We start from the raw sequence: 8,224 nt of genomic DNA on the forward strand, positions 1-8,224 counted from the left end.
AGGGATTGAGGTTCATTATACGATAGATTCTCCTTTCACATATGCTTGAAAATTTCACCAATGAAAGGTTTAAAAAAGGAAACACAAAAGGCGAGTCCTCTCTTACAGAGACTTCGTTTCAAGATCTCTGGAGTGGGTGCAGGAAGCTGCTGTTTAGCAAGATCCCCAGTGACGTTTATATAGAAGACTAAGAGTTGGGAATCTCTGCTGTAGATGAATGTTTGTGTCCTCCCACAAACTTAATCTCTAGTGTGATGGTATTTGGGTGTGGGGCCTTTGGGAAGTGATGAGGTCATGGGGTGGAACCCTCGTGATGGGATCAGTTCTCTTATAAAAGAGACACAGAGAGCTATCTCCCTTCCCTTCTACCATGTGAGGATACAGCGTGGCCATCTATGAACCAGGAAGCAGGTCTTCACCAGACACTGAATCTTTAGGTGCCTTGATCTTGACTTCCCAGTCTCCAGAACTGTGCAAAACAAATTTCCATAGTTTATAAGCCACCCTGTCTATGATATTCTGTTATAGCAACCTGAATAGACCAAGACAACCTTTTCCTGCTCCCCATGTTACTTGTGGGGTGAAGAAAAAATGCGGGACCTCCCAGAAGGCCAGGGTGATGTTTTCTAGTAATGGTAAATATGTATAGTTTTAACATCTTAGAGAGCATAGTAGGGTGGAAACAGCACATCTGTTTGATTTATTCGTTCATTCCCTAGTATTTACTGAGAGCTCATTAGATGTCAGGTACTATACTTGGACCAGGTGCAGACTTTGCTCTTGCTTTGTGGGTGATGACAATGATCTCAGTCTTTTGAGGAATTTCCACCAGGCCCAGGTGTCCTACTTCGTAGCTCACCAGGCTGAGGCTGCAGAAGATCTTTAAAGAACAGGCCAGGGAGGGGTGGCTCTTAAAGGGGAAGGGTGCTCGGCTATCAGTCTAATCTCCTGAGTATATGGCAAAACTGAGGCACAAGGAGCAAAAGGATTGGACCAAAGATAAATAATGATAATAAAGTCCTTTCATAGAAGGTATAAAGCCTTCTATGTATCTGTGCTTGAGAAGCATTTTTCTCATTTCCATTTTTTATCAACCCTGGGAGGGAGGAAGTTTTGTTGTTCTAGAGTTAATTTGTTTTTTTCTCCAGAGGGAGGGATGGAGGGACAGGAGAGAGAAAAAGACAGTTCCCCTAAGAGGAAAAAAGGTACTAGATATGTTAGGCTGACACCCCAAACCCTGCCCTGCAGTTCTTCTAGAAGAACCTCTAGGTCTCATCTTGGCTTCATTTCCTGTTGGTGGGAAAAATGTGTTCCCCACAGCCGGGAAGAAGCAATTCAAGTGTGGATGGCGTCTACTTCTTGGGGATTCACACTGTATCCCTGGAGTCTAGATTTCACAGTAAGTACAGCCTGTAACTTCCTGCACTTGTTATCCAGTTTATCATGGGGCTGCATTTGGGGCTTTTTCAAGAAGCAGCTCTAGTAGTGCAGCTTTGCCCAAGGCTAAGGGAACTAAGGATGTGCTCTTCTCTTCCAGGAAGGCTTCCTGCATTACACCAGCTGCCTGGAACCAAGCCTCCTCAGGGGGGAGCCCTTGGCACAGAAAGTTCTTAGTGCTTTGCAGATATGCTCCTTGGTTAAGCCCATGAGATTTTGTCTTCCCCTTTGGACTGTAAACTCTGAAAAGTGGGCTCTTGTGCATTTTACCCCTTCCCATGAGACACTGTAGCAACAGCTGACAGTTGTAAGGAACTTTCTGGTTTACAAAATGCTTTCAGCACTTGGTCATTTTTGAGCCCTGCAACAACCCTAGGAGGTGAGTATTGGCTTCAAAAGGTGAACTGACTTGGCCAAGAAGTATAGCCTGATGGTGACAGAGCTGGGACTCGAACTCAGGCCTCCTAATTCCAATCATAGGTCCACCCCCCGCCCTACATTGCTGGAGTGTTTCGCAGATGTGCTGTTTAAGAACTGTCTCATATGACCCACCCAGTAAATTAGAGAAAGGAGAACAAATCAGTTTGAAAGAGGGCTAAACATGTTTCTAAAAATGTTCTCCTGGGAAAGTAGATGATAATACAGACATTTGTGCCCAGATCTATGTTAAAGCAATTAACAGCATTAAGTTCACTGACTAGCCTCAGTAACTTTGACACCACCCAGAGTTCTTGCTCACTTTTTCAATACCCTTGTGAAATCTGCTTGGGCAAGTCATATTCCATACCTTGTACAAATAGCACCCAAGAGAGAAAGTCACTTAGTATGAGCTGAGCGTAAAAGAAGAGAAAGAGATAGGAAGGAGACCGAGTACAGAGAGGAGAAGGGTCAGGAAACAGAAGGTTATCTGAGGGTCACTTGGTTTCTAAAGTAGTCACTTCTGAGAAGAAGATACATGGTAGACCAACACTGAGTTACCCAGAGCTTCTCTGTCCTTGATAGCAATTCCCTCTCCATAGGGATGTCCAGAGGACATAGTGCAGTCTGCTGGCTCTAAGACAAACTGAGACAGGAGAAAAACTTCCACCAATCAATCCCAGCACCAATGGGGAGTGCCTCCCAGCCAAGCTCTTTCGCTCAGTTCCTATTCATCCCCCACCTGCTGCCTGCCTGGCTCTCCAGACGTCATCTCCCCTTTCTTCCCCACAGGATGAGTGGAGAGCTTCAGCTACACAAGCAACACACAATTCTCCAGGCAGCTGCGGGGGCCAGGCACAGATAATCCAGTGCAACAGCTAATCCAGAATTTGGCTTCAGAGGTCATGAGCCTGGGGAATTCTCAGCTCTTGCAATCAAACAAGGAAGCCATCTGGACTCCAAGAGTCTGGGAATGCCTCTGCTTTCCTCTCTTGCCCCTCCAGGTCCTCACCAGAGATATGCTAGAAACAGCTAGTTGCAGCCCAGAAATCTTCCCTAGAAGCAGACGATAATTAAATCCTTGCTTTCAGATATCTTCCAGTTGGGGTGCTTGGGACCAAAATGCAGAGAAAATTTGTAACAAAGAGGTAGAAGTAATAATGCTACCAACATCCTGTGTGACACTGGCAAAGTCATTTCACCTGGTTTGGGGTTATTTCACATGGTTTGAGGCTTTTTTCTTTAGCTGTAAAATCACTAACTTATTGCAGGGGTTCCCAAACCAGACTGAGCCTCAGAATCACCTGGAGAGATTTTTTTTTTTAATAAATAGTTTCCCAGGCCCATCCTAGACCAAAAGAACCCACATTTCAGTGTTGGGGCCCAAGAATTGACATCTTTGACAAGCTCTTCAGGTGCTTCTGATGTCCAACCTGGTGGGAAAATTATAGGCTTTAGTCTTTCTAAGCTATAACTGTTATGTTTAATGAGTTAACAAAGAATTAAATAAGCAGAGGTCTGTAATCAGGAGTACCTTGGTCTCAGATAAGCCATCCACAAATAATCAGGTAGAACTGCACCTTGGCTTGAAACTCCAAGCGTCACCTGGCTCCTGATGTCAGCTCCCAAGCTATGGTTCTACCTAGTTGCCTGCCCTCACTCCTCCCTCCCCTTGTCCAGGGTGAGAGAGAGTGCTCACTCCAATCTGTGAGAGAGAGTGCTCACTCCATGATCCGGTCTGGGCTTAATCCAGCCTTCCACTCTTTGCTCCTACACACCAGTCTGAGAATCTAGTCTTGAGATTCCCAAATGCCTAGTGCCAAACTCTCTGGTATGATGACTATTGCTCAAACCTCTTTTAATTCTTGGTAAAGAATTTCAGAAAATGGTAACGTAGTGCAGGAAAAAGAGCCCAATAGAAACTTGCATTCTAGAAGTAGAAAGTCTGTGTTCCAAAAGTAGATCTATTTTCCAAAAGCAGAATGTTCCATCTACTCTTGAAGGACTGTGCCTTAAAAAAGTAATTAATCTAGCAGTACTGTTTTGTGCTTTTATCATGCGTGAAACATAGTGCTAAACATTCTACATAAACTATACCACTTAATCCTTTTCTTAACTTTTGAGATAGGACTATTATTTTTCTATTTACAAATGAGAACATAAATGCTCAGAGAGACTGAGTAACTTGCCCAAAGGCAGAGCTGGGATTCTAATTTAGACCTTACTCTTGGCATCTACAATGCTGTTTCCTCAGTATCCTCCTTTGTAAAATGGAAGTGATGTTATTCCCACAGTATTGTTGGAAAATATTAAATAGAAGAAACTAAGGTGGTGGAAGCACACATCTCAGAGAGTTTGTTGAGAGTCTGCACCAAGTGAGGCTCAGCAATACACCTCTCTGCTCCCTCCCTTCCCCTGCAAAATCAGTGCTAAAATATAAAATCTGTCAGCTACTTCCCACCTGACCAGAGACAAGGGCAAAATGGGATAATAAATGTGGGTTGAAGAAATAAAAATGCAAGGTAAGGTTCATGTCATATTATGAACGCAGAAACAATAATAATAACAAAAATGATCTGGGGATCACACGCATTGGACCAAAAGTCCAACATGACCCAGTAGCGATGTTTCAAACCAAGGCAAAGATTTTTTTTGGAGGGAGGTGATGGTAAGTGAAATGCTTGAGGGAATACCACCTACCTCTGATTACTGCCATGGCAGATGGAGAAGAGGACCAAGAGCGGTATCACATCTGTTGGGAGGGGCACAGTTCGGGGCAAGAGAGTCAAGATTCAAGTCAAGATATGATGGGAATACTAGGTTAAAACCAGCCTGATGAAATGAAGTACATATATGTACAGAGGCCCAAAAGTCAAGAATTCCAGGTAGGAAAAGCCATGTTAGACAGCAGATCATGCAAGGACAGCTGAGGTAGGAGTGGGGATGAATGAGGAAAGGGCAAGACGGACGAGTCAGTAAGGTGACCTTGGTGAGTGGCAGTGTAGGGAGAGGACTGCTGGGTGGGCCATGCCAACTCCCAAAGGACTGCCATTCTAAATGCACTCTGGTCACCCACAAGCTATCTTAGGCTCCATTTCAGGCCCCAACAGTGAGGTAGGCCCTGGTCAGTTAACTTGTCCAGGAGCAGAAGCTGGGGTTTTAGGTCATAAAAGGAGACAGAAGGTTGTTTAATCTGCTCAAAAGACTCCAACGCAACTTGAGAACTATCTTCACACATCAGCAGAAGAGGCTGTGAGGGAGAAAAGTGAACAGACTTCTATGGGAAGCTCCACCTGTGGTGAGCAGAATAAAGCCCAGTGAGGGGAGAGGTGGCAGATTTCAGTGCAGGGTGGGGAAGAACTTGCTGTCACTCAAAGCTGTCTTGGTGCAGGTCAGTTAACAGGGTGGACAGCTCCCAGGCCCTGGAAGTTTCCAAACAATTGCCCGATGGCTTGGGGGTGCTGAAGAGAGGGCTGCTGTGATGGGTGGGAGGTTAAACTAGATCAGGGCTTTTTTCATTCTTTCTTAGAAACTGTTTCTTCAAATGACAGCTTATGGGAAGCCCAGTAAATGAAACACTGCTTCTCTGGTTGAGTTGCGGGGGTAAGGACCAGGCTCCCAGAGTCCCCTCCTCTAAGGAACTGTTAGGAATTCTTGAAGCACAGTTGAAAACTAGAGACTGGACAGACTCTAAAGTCCTTTTTAATGTTGAGACCTGGAAAGTCAAAACAGAAGCTTGGACGCAGCAGGCCGGTGCTTTAAAATAATTGTCTCACTCCGTTTGTTCATTCTCCCAGTTCTTTTTGCTTATAAACCTGGCTGTCTGCTCTGATGGCCCCTGGGCTTTGTTTTCCACATGTGGCCTCTGAAATAAGAGCAAGTAAAATAGCCACTGCTTGGGGCTGGGACATAATCACAATATGTTCACTAGTGCTAGAACTCTTTGTGCAAGGGATGCTCATAGACACAGATGGTCTCGGTTGAGCAATCATCCAAGAGGAATTTATTCAACATTCACCAGTATCTTATCTCTCGGTGTCAGGTTTCATACTGGATATTGGGAATATAATGTCTAGTAAGATATGATCCCTGTCTCCAAGGAGTGTCTAGTCTATGGGGTAGGACACAAAATGCCAAGGAAGCACAGAGGAGCACATGATAGGGCGGGGACAGCACAGAAGGGGGTAGGTGTCAAGGAAGGCTCTTGTATTGATGTTTTAGTGGAGTTTTGAAAGACAAAATTAATTTGATGAAGGAGATATGGACATTTGAGGTAGGCACAAAGTATTTAAAAAGATCAGAACAGAGGTAAGAAGAACACAGTGCATTCAGGGAACTGCCAGTCATCCAGAATGACTGGAGGAGCTAAGGGAGTGGGCGGGGACCTAGCAAGACATGAACTTGGAGAAGTCACCAGATCCTGAAGCTCTAGTGAGCTGATTTAAAGGGACTTTCTTCTGAAAACTCTGGGGAGCCTGGGATGATTCATAATGAGTTTGGACCAATTTTTCTTGTAACTCTTCCAGTTCCTGAGGTCTGAACAGCTTAGAAGTAGCCCTGTGAATGTGAGGCATGGGCCTGCTCAGTGGACATTACAAATGACACCATTAAGTCTGGAGAATGGACTGTCACCTCTTATCCTGGAGTGGCCCCTGATGCAGGCAGCAATCTTCAAGTATCTTGTCCCTTTTTGTGCACCAAGTCTCTTCTTTATAAAGCAGAACAGGGATAAAAATGCTGCCACCAACTTGCCACATTAGAATTGCCAGGACCAAAGTGCTCCATACAGCATAAAACAGAGCACAAAACCCGTCCTTTTTAATTAGAAAACAATGTGTTTTCAAATAAAATTTGGAGTCAGAAATGTATAATGAGTGCATTTTGTTCTTTAGTTGACAGCATTTGGAAAATTGACACCATATGTTTCTCAGAGCAAGGGCTGGTTTAGGAGCCACCTGTGACTTCTCAAGGACCTGAGCTGGCTGCTGGAGCTGGGATTAGGGGTAATTGAGAGGCTGCCCTCTTTTTTGAGCTGGAGGTCGGGGAAGACAGTAGGCACAAGGAGAGCAGTAGCACATCATCAAACCAGCAGTTTTCTGCTGACCTCACAGGGTTGTCGGGAGTATTGAAATAATGCATGTAAAGGCCTTAGCGCAGTGCCCGGTAAATGGTAGGCCCCAGTAATAAATGTTAGAGGTTATTGTTAACAGGTATATGTTGTGAGGCCAGCTCTGAACTCACAGGACCTTCTTGCATGGAACAAATATTCTTTGAGACTTTAATACTTTCTACCTGTTACTCCCTATGAAGCCCTAAATGCTTCACCAAGGGTACCAAGGTCTGGCAAGATTTGCATCCCCTATAGTACCCAGCAGTGTTCTTTAACCCTTCTTGCTCCTCTTCTGAGATGGCACTGGTCAGTTTGTCTCATATTGTAATTATTCATGTCAGTGTCTCACTTGCTGAACTGTGAGCTTCTCAAGGGCAAGGACTGAACATTTAAATCCGGGCCCAGAAACAAGCATGCTGAGCTTGGCCCTGCTTCAAGCCCTCAGTACTTAGTGTTCTCTTGTAATTTTCCTACACTCGAGTATCAGCTGTCACCTCTGTAGAGATGGCTCTCCTGACCATTAAGTTATTGCCTCCACTTTTACCATTCTGTCACATTTTTAAAAATTTTCATAGCACTACTGGCATTTGACATCATCTTACTGGTTTATTCATTTGTCTTATCCACAAGCATATAAGCTCCATCAGAATAGGGGCCTTATTTGTCCTGTTCATTGCTGTATTCTCTGGTTTTCTATCACTGTGCTTAGCATATAATAGGTGCCCAATGAATATTAATGAATGATGAATCAGTGCTAAATCAAGTGATTGGGGAAGTGGGCATTTGTACCTCTTCTCCAAGACTGAACAAAAGGTCAGTACTGCAGAGACTGCAAAAAACAGAACGTGTGGCTCCTGCTCCTAAACTGGTTAAAGAAAGAAGCTGCATAAGCATTCTGAGAACAAGACAAGGCAAACTATGACCAGGTACTAGATATGAGGCACAGACTCAGAGGCCAGAGAGACAAAGTCAGTGGCTAGAACAAAGCTTGAGAGCAAGGATCGCCCAATCATCCATCCCACTCATCTTCCTTTGTCAGCACCTAACATGGTGGTGGCAGAGTAGGTGCTGTGAGCGACTACTGAATTACACTGAGCAGACAGCCCACCAAGCTAACGCCAGCAGATTGGTGAGATAGAGACTCTGTGTTTAACTTGATATCTTGGTTTACAAATATTCCTACTCAGTAAGTTCTTGATCTGTGTGTGTTAAGAGATTCTCTTAAATTCAGAGTATTTAAATATAGGCATACACACAAGA

Source organism: Pteropus medius, unplaced genomic scaffold (genome assembly GCF_902729225.1).
Source record: "Pteropus medius unplaced genomic scaffold, Ma_sr-lr_union100, whole genome shotgun sequence".
NCBI lineage: Eukaryota > Metazoa > Chordata > Mammalia > Chiroptera > Pteropodidae > Pteropus > Pteropus medius.